At 38.6% G+C, this 13,356-nt stretch overlaps 1 long non-coding RNA gene across 2 annotated transcripts; it reads left to right on the top strand.

Annotated features, from left to right (window-relative positions):
• The first annotated feature begins 4,151 nt into the window (after positions 1–4,151).
• LOC136673192 (uncharacterized) lies at positions 4,152–5,149 on the top strand. Of its 2 annotated transcripts, none has more exons than XR_010795899.1 (3): positions 4,152–4,275; positions 4,641–4,740; positions 5,004–5,149. It is a non-coding gene; the product is annotated as an uncharacterized lncRNA (long non-coding RNA). The 2 variants fall into 2 exon arrangements; XR_010795898.1 differs by lacking the exon at positions 4,152–4,275 and adding an exon at positions 4,359–4,491.
• The last annotated feature ends 8,207 nt before the right edge of the window (positions 5,150–13,356 follow it).

Below are 13,356 nucleotides of genomic sequence, written 5' to 3' on the forward strand. Positions count from 1 at the left end.
TGAACATATTTGAATATATTTAAATTTACTCATTTTAGCTGAACTTATAAACAAACAATGTCGAATGGAAATTGATGACGGAAATCGTTTAAATGGAAAAAAGGAAGAAGAAGAAGAAACAGGAGAAGACAACGCTGTCAGTGAAGGAAGCCTATTTGTTGATATTTGTATATTGTTATATATTTTACAAAAGAAGAAAAACAGAAGTGGTCTAACACTGCTAAGAAAAAACTTTCTAAACTTATAATGGAAAAATGTTTTGCTTTCAACTGTAAACTCATCTGCATTTTGGAGATTGTACATAGATTTAAGAGAGAGAGAGAGAGAGAGAGAGAGAGAGAGAGAGAATGGGGGTAGGGCAGGGGTGTCATGGTGAATTGACCTTATACATTCTCTGACTTATCACAATAGAGTTCTTCATGCCAAACACCCTATGATCACCAGCAGCTTGTACCTAGATCTCTAATCTCCAGGAGTATAGTGATGGATTTAAAATATATTAAAGCAATACAATAGTAGATTCATCACATTTCCAGTTTCCTTCAAAATTCCTTCAGGTTTGTTATGTAGTATCCACAGTGAATAACACTGGACATGGTTTGAGGTCAACTTGAAGACAACTTTGGTGTCTAGTTTTCAACCTTCTGCACTGCAGCTAAACAATAAAGCTGGGAATCCACTGATTAGCGTACTATAGACTGCATTCCTAAATCTAAAAGCCATGGTTCATAGTTCACACTCTATTTAAGGTGTCACTGTTTAGCTGATTTACTACTCGCCATTATTTTTTTCTGGGGTAATATTAATGTAGCCGTAACTCTGAAATAGTGGAGAAGTGAAAAACAGAACACCAGAACAGTGCTGAAAACAGTGTTAGCAATGCGTGTATGTGCATGCATCTCATGCACACACACACACACAAAATGTAAACAGAGATGGAAGTGTGGAAAGAGTGCACAATCCATTTAAAAAGCCCATACAATATTTTAAAAACTGTTGTTTGACATTGCGTCTGATGCAGATGTGAGCTATGTCTGTGGTCTTGTGTGTGTGTGTGTGCAGACGCATGTCTATTTGTCAATATGTGTGTGTATGCCTAACTTTTCTGTACATGAACAACTGTACAGCACACTAGCTTTATTTCATAAAAAAAAGAAAAATAATTATGGCACGTGCAAAAGTTCTATTCCACTATTGCAGTTGTAGTTGCTCATATTCAGAGCAGAAAGGCAGAATGACAGCAAAGACCTACAAAGACAAACAAACAAAACACAGGAGTGGTGGTGCAGCATTCTACGGTGTAGCATTGTTTGTACAAACATTATCTACCTGCAACTGTCATGAGAATGAAAGCTTACTTGTAATGAGGTCACAGGTAACATTTGAAGTATGCAAAACAACAACATTTTGGAAATAATTGTTCAGGGCAAAATAAAGAAAATTTGATTTCTTTGAGATTTAATAAAATTACTGCAATAAATACAAAATTCTGATGCAGAAGTGGCATGCGGTCAAGAAAATAAAGACTGGCTTTTACAGCAGGATAATGATCATTAACACACCTCAAAATCCATCCACCATAAAGTAGATTTTAAACATCTGCTGCCTGAAAAATAGCCCAACATTCTGAAAAGAAGAGTGGGTGACATTTCCTGAAACAGGAGACAAATACTAGTGTGGAGCTGGTTACATAAAAGTCTTTGCAACCTGTGACACAGGCCAAAAGGAGTTTTAATAAGTGGTGTCTTAGTGTGTCCAAGCTTTAGCACATGGCCCAATTACTATTTTATTACCATAGCAGCCTATTGACTTGCTTTGTAGGGCACTGTGTGTTTGTATGTGTGTATTTGAGTATGCCCTTAATTATACAACCAGAGTAAATGTCTATATACCCCACGATATCAGCCCTGTCATTACCGCACCTCGGTGTGTGTATACTTATGTACTTTAGTGCCTACATGTGCATGTGTGTGCCTGCATGTGTATACAGCTGAATGAGTGTGTGTGTGTGTGTGTGTGTGTGTGTGTGTGTGAGAGAGAGAGAGAGAGAGAGAGAGAGAGAGAGAGAGAGAGAGAGAGAGAGAGAGAGAGAGAAGCAAAATGTGAGTGTGGAGCTTGCGTGACTTACACACTTCCTGCTTTCTCCCCTTATATTAAAAAGAAACACCGTAGATGTTTTCACTCCAAAATCGATTAGGAATTCCACACAGCACAAGCATTATCAGCTCTGTGGAATCAGTAATGCTACACTCACACAAGTGTGTGTGTTTCACACATTTTAAGGTCAGTCCTGACTTTGTAGAGAAGAAACATTTTCACTTAAGGATGGGTCTTGAAAGCGCACACACACACTATATATTTTTTTCATCAGAATTTTTGAGCACTTCTATTAGACCATTAATCATTACACTTCAACACAGTATAAAGTAACTTTGACTTTCTATTTAAGTAAAACTAAGCAATTCTCCCAACTCTGTCCAGTACATTTGCTCTTTTTTCCTGCTCCAGATGCTGTAAAAATAATACCTTTGCCCACTGCATTATGCAGTGTAGTCCCTACATGTGTTTACAAAAATGTTTACTGTGTGTTAAGCCAGGTTCACATTAGAATATGCCCTTTATTTGGAATATAGATTTCCAGTCTAAAAGAAGACATCACTATATCATACATGTGAATGAATGAACAAATGAATGGCATTGAGAGTACGGCACTGTGCACTTTGGCTGACCTGTCTGGAATATCAGCTGGACTCAAGTGATCTCATGCTTCACTGGGCAGCCAATAGAAAAGGCCTTCTTGACTCCAGAGAGGCACTACTGCAGAATATTCAACCTAAAAGGGGGGGATTTAAAACTGGGTTCCTAGAAAGCAAGTAAACTCCAAGAAAAAAAAAATATCGATCAAAATCTCTACTTACACAAACAAGGAATTTATTTTGGTGGATGCACACATGAATGAGTTTAAGGAAAGACTGAAAATAGAGAGAACAGCAGATATATTAGATGAACCTGTGACATTTGTGCAGGATTTGAACCGCATACATAAGTTATTATTTAAAGTTTAAAGCAGTTGGAACAGATGTCGTTCCGACTGCTGACGTACAGACTGACCAATTAAATGTTTACAGAGAAGGTTATCGACCAATAACGGTAGCTCTACACTCAGACCGTCCAATCAGAAGACTTTAGGCTACTTCACCACGCCCCCTTCTCACTCGAGCGAACCAATCGGAGTAGGGGAGGGCGGGACTAGTTTGTGAACTAAACGCTTCTTGAAGTTCTATGTAAACTGTAGAAAAACAAAATCCCGGACGTTTGTGAAATTCCGCTCTGACATTTTTTTAAGTCTAAAAAATAGGACATGTCCGGGTAAAAGAGGAGGTCTGGTCGCCCTAGTTTAAAGCTAGAATTGCTAAGTTGCAAAAATGCCTGCACCTTAGTTCTGCTCTGTTTACATACACTTACCTACAAAAATGTATACAAGCATTTAAAACAATACAGGTTTAAAAATTGTGACAAATTGTTCATCTCTGATTACTGCGACAGGGAAAGCACCCACATTAAGATATTTGATATTGAGACTTAACACTTCAGCGTATTTTGAGGTGTGCAGTTAGCACAATAAAGTATAAATCTTTAGCCTTAGGTAGCCTTTTAACTTAAGTACAATATTAGAAAAAAATCTTCAGATACCAAACATCTCTTCCCTGACTGAGAAGTCAAATAAGTTGATAAAAATACTGCAAAACGCTGAGGTAGGCGTTAACGAGTCACTGGGGTTAGTGCCAAAACAAGGAGTGGCTAACATGCTGGAAGCTAATGCACAAAACAGGGGGCTAACTTCTTCACCTGGAGCTTTCATCTCCAGCAGAGACACGCCTGAACGCGCTACAAGTGGAATAAACCCGAGGAAGTGTCTTTTCTTCTGAATCTCCTCATTAGATGCAGCGGGGAGCTCACTGTTATTAACAGTATTGTTTATGTTTTTGCAAGGCTGAGAAAAGTCTCCAATGTTATGACAAAGATCGTGACAGCTATTATATTTTGAAAAAAAAAATAAAAATTTAAAATGTAGGTCCACATTCTTAACTTTACCATTGTAAAATCATTTATAAACCAAATATTGCTATTTTTTTCACAGCATTTACATGGTAAATTAGTGGCAATTATATTCACAGTGATAATATACTTTAGCTAGACAGCATTAGCAGCAGGTCGAAATATCTCCCACAAATTTGCTTTTCAACGGTGTTGTATTCCTCTTGTCCACCAGAGGTCAGTACAAACTAACTTACACTTCCTTTACTAAGGGGTGTATTACTTTGTCAACTCATTAGCATGGCTTTGTATGGGTTAAACATTTATTACATTATACTCCGATTTTTAAGAATAAAGCCAGTTCACATTTAAAGAAAGCACAGATCCTAAATATTGCTCTGTATTTAGGCAAACAATATTGATTTTTAGTTTAATCTGAATACAAACATTAGGGTAACGATATTAAGCTAACCCTCTTTGATTCAGATACCATAGTATTCTAAATGTTGGATGAAAGTATTCTATAATACTCCAGCCTGTACTCACTTTAATATTCATGTAGTGCTGTTCTGTACAGGAATATGACTGATACTTTGTCACAGGTTTACATGAAATATTAATGCTGGGCAAGATGTTACTTTGCCCTGTGAAGGACTGGCGCCCCTCCAGGGTGTATTCCCGCCTTGCGCCCAATGACTCCAGGTAGGCTCTGGACCCAAAGGAAAAAGATGTTTCTTTGTTAATCTTCTGTAACTGTTTACATGTTAGGGTCACAGTGAGTCTGAAGTCTACCCGGAAACGTATTAACCTATAATTTAAGCAACATTCAAGGCTACAAAAAGGTTTATTTTAATATTATGCGTTATTTTACAAGGCTTTTGTTTGTGTACCTGATGTGTGCCACTCAGTTTATTTAAATCAGCCATCCAATCCCCGAACCGATGTACATTGTAACTGTATTTCAGGTACGTGGCCACTAGATGGCGCTTCCACAAAAGAACATCTTTAGTAACCAACCCTGAGACGAGCCTTCCAGAACGTTCTTCAAATCCACAGCACCTTTACCCAACACAGCTAAACATTAGTTTCTAAGGAATTTGACGAGCTTGGTTAGGTCTGTAATAGTTGGGTCTATTACAATAAAAAAAATTAAATGTACTTATTACATTTCCCATCTGTTTAATTTCACTTAATGTGTAGCATTCTTACACATCCAGTTCATAAAACTATGCATCTTATTACTAAAGCATGCTGACTTCACAGCTGTCATCCCCACAATGGTGAATAGCAGTGTTTTCTCTAGCTTGTAATTAACAGCAAAGCAAACATACAATGGTTGCTAGAAGACTGAACAAGTCCTTAACAGTTAAGCGTAACTGCTAGGGGTTGTATAAATAAAAGCTATTTTAAGGTTAAATTGGTTTGAATTTTGGGAGGTGAAGATAATAATAATTGAGAAATAATCAAAATGTTTTCACTTTGAAGATATTTAAAGATGGCCATAAATTTCCTAGATTTTTCAAAAGATTTACTTGTGAAAGGCATGATCACATCCTTGCTCAGTACTCACCAAAATATCTCTCAACTTCTACCTCTAGTTTCTGCTTTCATTTTCTACTGCTGTGGTTCTCAATCTTTGGAGGATGATTATTACATCTCTATAATGTGAAAGTAATTTTTGAATGAGTGCAAATTGAGCTTCAATACCCTTTCAGACTTTTTAAACTTTTATGATGAATTTAATTCATTATTTTCCAAATTATTTTCATTGTTCCTCCATTAGAGCCATATACATTTATTAAAAAATCAATACAAAGAAATGAAGCAAGCAAATTCACGGTGATGACCGTCCTTGTGCTCCAGTCTGTGGGTGCATTTTCAGCATTATAAATAAATATGATGGAAGCAAACAGGATTAGAAAAATGCCAGCCCTGCAGTAATGACCTCCAGGATGCAGGGACACTGCAGAACAGAGAAGGACCTGGGCTTTAGGCTGTGATCCCGATGCTAACACCCAGTACAAAACATCCAGTGTACAGTAAGACAGTTACATAACAAACCTGTTTCTGCATTTACTAATCTACGTGCATTTCAAATAAGTCTCAGTCAGGAGTTTATCTCCACAAATAATCTGCTCCGTGAGCAAGTATCAGAACGCTTTGACTCAGAATGCTTAACAGATTTCTAGAAAGCATCTTTAATAATGGTTGTATGGCATTTGTCATCCTGAAGTAATCATCCTACATCTCAACCTGAACTCAATAATGCTCGTGGCAGAATGTTCTCAAATACTCACAGAAAAACTTTCCATTAGTCTATAGTCAACCAAAAGCAGAAAGGCTGTACTATAACAAAAGGGGGAAAGGGAAATGGTTCTTGGGGCGGCACAGAGGTGCAGCATGTATGTCGTAGTCACACAGCTCCAAGGACCTGGGGGTTGTGGGTTCTAGTCCTGCTCCGGGTGACTGTCTGTGAGGAGTTTGGTGTGTTCTTCCTGTGTCCGCATGGGTTTCCTCCGGGTGCCTCCCACAGTCCAAAAACACATGTTGGTAGGTGGATTGGCGACTCACCATGTTTGTGAGTGTGGCTCTGTGAAGAACTGGCGCCCCCTCCAGGGTGTGTTCCTGGATGTGTATCTTGCACCCAGTGATTCCGTGTCAGCTCCGGACCCACCGCGACCCTGAACTGGATAAGAGGTTACAAACAATGAATGAATGAAATGTTTCTTCGTGCCTTTGTATATATTTATGTCTGAGTGCACATACACTGTAAAATTTAACATACAGAAACTGAACAAGTGCTGCAAAAGTAAGAAATGGAAGCGACATACCATATATTCTATAAATATAGACTATATTTTACAGTTTTTTTCATTTTGTTTTTCCTGTTGAAAAACAGCTGTATTATTGATATTTACAATATGTTCAATTCTCCTTCTGAAGAAAAGAGAATAATGTACCTTTATAGAGCACAACAGGACTCTAAAACCACTGCTGTTCACTTAAAAATGTAAACATACACTGTTTGTGTCTGTAGTGAACAATAAATTTACCTGTACTGTACCTTTTTTCCTGAACACCATCCTACTTGGGGACCCCCTGATCACCTCAGACAATCTTTGACTACCCCAATACATTTAATTAAATAAAAAAACACCATCTTGAAAATAAATAATAATTTCTGGCATTACACTTGATGTAAGAACATTTGTGAGGATTTGGTTGCATTCAGCCTTTAGAGCACTGAGTTCAGGTACTGGTTTTGAACAAGTACATTGTATTGTTTTTTATATGACATAGTTCTGTAATGTAAGATTATAAACATGTATCTCTCCTTCCGGTGAAAAGAATATAATATACCTTTAATAATAATAATAATACATTTTATTTATATAGCAATTTTCAGGAGACTTAAGGAACAAAACTGGACTTTAAAAACACTGTTGTACCTTTAAAAGATGTCACTGGTGTTTTAGGACTCGGGCCATAACCAACTGCGAATTCCACCAAGAACTAGAAAAAGCCCTTGTCTGGGAGAAAACTAATAGATCATTTCAGTCTCCAATACACAGCAGGTCATATACTAACACAATTACGTTGCTACAACACAAATGTGTTGGCTCCCTGGATACTCCCTCACATCCTCTAGGACCAATCTGAATGAGTTTCTATTCTGACTGGTTAAACCAGACACAAATACTTCAAATAAAACCTTGTCACCCTGTCAGACATGCTATTCGTTTACAGAACTTCTACAAGCCTCCAGAAGATTCCCCTCCACAAGTTTGAGAACACCATTGTCACTTAAATGTCAGAAATGAATGTGTGGAATTATTTCTGTAATGCTCTATAATTTCAGATTTGACCTCTATAGTAGGGAGCTGTAAATATGGGTGTCACTGTGACACAGCTGGTGGCATATATCTTCTGTACAACTCCTGTAGGGCCCTGTTACTGGCCTCGCCTCAGGTCACTGCCTGTGTAGAGCTTGAGGCGCTCTGCCTGTGTGCGCCAATTTGTTGTGCAGATCGGCCAGGTGAGCCTCCGCTGAGGCAAACCCTTGCAGGAGTAGCTGATATTGAATGAACGGGAAGCCACCAACAATGAAGAAATTAGCCCAGAATGATGAACAGATTCCTTATGTCTACAACATTTGTACATCATTTGAGAACCAATAGAAATACTCCAGAATTACTTGGAACTGACTTCCACTGAAATAAGGGTTTTTTTCCACTTCCTGTGATGTTACTATTTTGGGAGATACATGTTTCTCATTGTGGGGCGGCACGGTGGCGCAGCAGGTAGGTGTCGCAGTCACACAGCTCCAGGGACCTGGAGGTTGTGGGTTCGATTCCCGCTCCGGGTGACTGTCTGTGAGGAGTTGGTTTGTTCTCCCCGTGTCCGCGTGGGTTTCCTCCTGGTGCTCCGGTATCCTCCCACAGTCCAAAAACACGTTGGTAGGTGGATAGTGTCCGTAGGTGTGAGTGAATGTGTGTGTCTGTGAAGGACTGGCGCCCCCTCCCGGGTATATTCCCCGCCTTGCACCCAATGATTCCAGGTAGGCTCTGGACCCACCGCGACCCTGAATTGGGTTACAAATAATGAATGAATGAATGTTTCTCATTGGACAGAAATAATCTTCATGTATCGTTGAGGAGCTGCTTTGTATAAATCCAAAAGATATCCCAATCTTAGGTGTTGCCAAATACAAAAGTCAGTATGGATACCTAGATTCACAATGCTCGCATACTACACTTTGCTTGAATGTGAAATCAAGTGAGATATGAGTACAATCATAAGCCTTTACTGCAGCATGAGTGCTAATTTAAGTACTCATGAAGGAGATGGATTTTCAGTCTGCATTTTAGATAGCAAGCAATTGTGCTATTTGGACACCTAGGGGAAGTTTGTTCCACTACTATGCTCATCTTTCATGCACCTTGAAGGAAGGTGGGTTAAGCTGAGCTGTAATTGAACTTCAAAGGGCTCTAGGTATGTAGGGCCTAGGCCATTATTGACTTTGAATGCCAGTTTCAGGGTTTCGAATCTGAGGAGTGCAGCTACAGGAAGCCAGTGAAGAGAAATCGACAACTGAAATTAAAAAAAAAAGCCAGTGACAAACGCCTACATCTTAACCAAAATCACATTGGTTAATATACTTTGTGCAAGTCGAAGCTGTTTGTTGGTAAGAGCCTGTGCCTTTCACTAGACTAGCAGGAGCACACCCTGGACAGGTTACCCATCCATCACAGGGAATCACACACTCATATCTGTGAACAAATTTTTCCTGTCCAATTCAGCCACCAACATGTGTTTTTGGATCGTGAGGAAACTGGACCAAACAACCCACACAGACACAGGGAGAACACCCCAAACTCCTCACAGACGGTGATCCACTGAACCCACAACTAACTGTTGAGGTGCCTTTTCCCCAGGACTAGAAAAATGAAAAAAAATTAATTTATTATAATAAATATTATTTATTATTTAATTTTATTATTTAAATATTATTTATTTATTATAAAATAAATTTACAACTCGTGTCTATCATAGCATTTCAAACCTCTGTGTAAAGAATGAAACAGCACATATATGACAAGTGATTCAAGCCTTTTTAATGCTAGTGTATCTGCTTCTTTTAGTCTAAAGGGTGGAGTGTGCAGGCGTAGCCTACTGTAGGTTTGTGACAAAGTGGAGAATGAATTGCCCATTAAAAACTAGCCTTCCCATGGTCAAACAACTCTGATTCCAAAGCTATGACACAGGGAATAGGCACAATGCTAGCTATTTTAACTTTTAAACCTAAAATAATTATTAAACTGGTCACATATTCAGAAGTTCCAGCTTTGCATTTTATCACCTTATATTTATTATTTCATTCAATCATTTTCTGTAACAGCTTTATCCTGATTAGGCTCATAGTGGGTCTCTCAGTCAGGCAAATTAACAGGTCTTTCTAGATTATGGGGGAAGTATACTGGGGAAAAAACCCATGCAGACTCAGGGAGAGCAATACCTCCTCACAGACTGCAACTTGAAGCAAGGATCAGCAGAAACTACATCCCACAGTACTGTCTACAACATGAAATGTAAATGTTATTGATGTTTATATTAAAGACCTAGTCTGTGAAGCTGATTTGCTCATTGGTATGATAACATAAACATAGCTAGCTTGCTAACTAGGGGGCAGCCATGGCCTTGAGGTTAGAGAAGCGAGCTTGAGACCAGAGGGTTGCAGATTCAGTTCATAGCTAAAGTGCCCTTGAGCAAGGCACCTAACCCCCAAACTGCTCCCCGGGGGCCGAGGTGGTTGGCAACTCGCTGCTCCGGTTGTATACATGTTCACTGACACTAGTGAGTAGTTCATCACAAACACTAGGATGTGTGTGTGTGTGTGTGTGTGTTTGTGTGTTCACTACCACGGATGGGTCAAATGCAGAGAAGTCATTTCCAAAAGGGGATCAATAAAGGTGTTTCTTCTCTTCTTCTAATAGCTCTTGCAGTTCAAAGAGAAATTCTGAAAACTCACTGAGCACTGGCTCCTTAGTTAAAACTCAGATCTCCAGACCTCATTAAACTCTCAAAATCTCCCTGTGAAGGGCAATATATTTCAGATCTAAAAACTGCAGGGACACCAGGAGTTTAAATTTATATAAACCACAGCTGGGAGACTGACCAGTGGAGGTGCTTTAAAAACTTTCACTCCAACAATTTTCATTCTTACACTTACTCAAGGCATTTTGTCTCGGGAATTATGAAGCTACAGTGATATAAACCTCATCCTTAAGTGGTTCTAAATTCCCATCCATTAGATCTTGAACTGGGAAACATGAGTGTTCCATGCTCACATTTCCGAGACTAACAGGTCTTCAGCATTTAACATTGCTCTAATTAAGACCCATGTAAACTGGGGTTAGTTCATCAGAAGGCAGTTTAGTTCTCTACACATTCCACCAGGTTTTGTTATACATGAAAATCTTTGACATCATCTGGAGGCTATTTTCCTGGTTCAGTGTGATGTAAATATTTTCAAAAACTTGTTTTTCTTCAAAACTTGGTCAACGTTTGTATTCTGTTAGCACTCAAACATCTACAGCAAGTAGGGTATAACGCCAGATTATTCTTTAAATCTAAAACTCTGAAGTGGCTGCAGCAAGGAGAGATCACCCTAAGAGTCTGAGAACCACAGAGGACCCAAGATTAGTGACAGTGTGACTGAAACCCAGGTCCTCAGGGATAAATGAAGAAGTGACCAAACTGGTTGAGCCACTGACTCGCACTAGAAAGCCCCAGGTCTAAGATACTGGGCTCTGAGTAAAGAGTCTCAAGAGAAAAATGTTTTACACCAAGGGACAGGAAAAAGTGGTTTGGTCTAAAGCAAGAAATGCAGCTTAAGAGAGAAGGAAACACAGGAGATAAAGACCATGGGATCAGGAAACATTGTGTGTATTTGAAAAACCAAATTACTGGGCAGACTTGAAACAGCACTCAACAAGTAGACGTCAAGACTAAGCAGCAAGTAATACCAAGAGTCTGTTTATTAAATAGAACATAGCCAGGTGTGCCAGATTGTCTTGATTAGGTTGCGTGGCTGCTGACTTTCTTCCTCTGGTGGTGGGGCTAAATCTAAATGTGTGTCTCAAAGAGCTCCTTAATTCAGCAAATTACTGCACAGGGAGTCATTAATTTTATAATCAATCCCATTGCAAAAAATTTGGATTTCTGGTTTCAGGTACAGTGAATATCGACTGGTCACTGTGCTCCCTGACCAGCAACAACATCAAGTATCCTGCTCAAACCTGATACTATACTGATACTAAGTGTCATTCATGTCCCTATGTTTCTAACAGCTTAATAGCCACCTAGAGATTGACCCCATTCACATTCACTATGCACCAGTTCACCATGAAACTATGGAAATGGCAGGGAAGAGAAGACACACCCTAAGAGTAGTCATTACAGGGAAAGTGAACCAATCTACTTCTGTTCTACACTGAATATTGCAATTAGGATGAAAATAAGACACATTTAAACTAAGGAACGTTGATAGTATTGTCTCTACCATAACACAAATTTGTATCTCCATTTCTGAAAATACCAGCTGCTTTTTACATTGTGTTTGAATGTTATCATTAAAAGACCACTATTAATGTCCCTAAATGAACCCCATTACATTCAAAGTACAGATTTTACTTCTCTTAAAAATCTATAACTGATATGATGCAAGGTTTTGTTACAATAACTACAGAGGACAAAGATTAAACTGATAACTAAGTCTTCCCATTCCATCATTAAATATGTGAACACTGATACTGCGTCTGTGCTCTACTGCCTTTATATTTTGCAGTTATTAGAATGACTCAGTAAATAAAATCCAATGCTGTCATGTCATATGGTGTGTTGTGCCACGCTGGCTGGCTGATGTATTGATTGGGACAAAGCTTTATCAGTACAGATATTGGCACAGGAGTCTCATAAAGCTTTCTGCAAAAGTAATAGGGCTAAGGTCATAAATCCAATACAATAAAATTAAAATCCTTACATTAGCGCATGTAATGATACAGGGCAATTTAGGTCTCCAGGTTTGCGTTTACTGTAAGACAAAGTAGGATGGATTCATGGGGTACTACATTAAATATTAACATATACAACAGAAATATTAGGGTTCAATAATAGTGGTATCCTCAAGTGTATGTTTCTGTAGCTTAGGTTAGGGAACAGAACTGTACATTATACTGTTTTAATTGTAGATTTTAAAATAATGTTGATGTCATAGTTTCAATTTCATCTCCAGGTCTTACATTATGTTCTTTATTTTACACAGTTCTATAAAGATTACAGATATTCACCTGTCTTTCTGGAGAACAGAATGTAATGTACTTTTAGGGAACACTGGGCATTAAAACAACTGTTGTATCTTTAAAAGTACATTTGCACTGTGTGTACCATTGGTGACCAATAATGTACCTCTACTTTTTTTTTCCGGAGAGAGACCTGAGTTCTGCTAGGTGCCTGTCTGCTATCACAAAGGAAAAATGTAACTCAGTCGTGACCAGAGATTATTAACAATAAGATAAAGACTTATTATGAGAGAAGAACTACTACATTCTGAAAGATCTTTATCAGGCTGCTGGTGTTTACATATGACTTCACTGATCTGTATCTGTCTTGTTTATTAGTTTGAATGATTCTATAGAACCTGCATTACCTCTCTGTGATGAACTGACCTTGACGTGCTACATGTCTTACTGTATATCAGACCATAAAGGTCTAAAGCAAGGTGTTTAATGTAGTCACATCATAAATGTCATTAACCTT

Source organism: Hoplias malabaricus, chromosome 17 (genome assembly GCF_029633855.1).
Source record: "Hoplias malabaricus isolate fHopMal1 chromosome 17, fHopMal1.hap1, whole genome shotgun sequence".
NCBI lineage: Eukaryota > Metazoa > Chordata > Actinopteri > Characiformes > Erythrinidae > Hoplias > Hoplias malabaricus.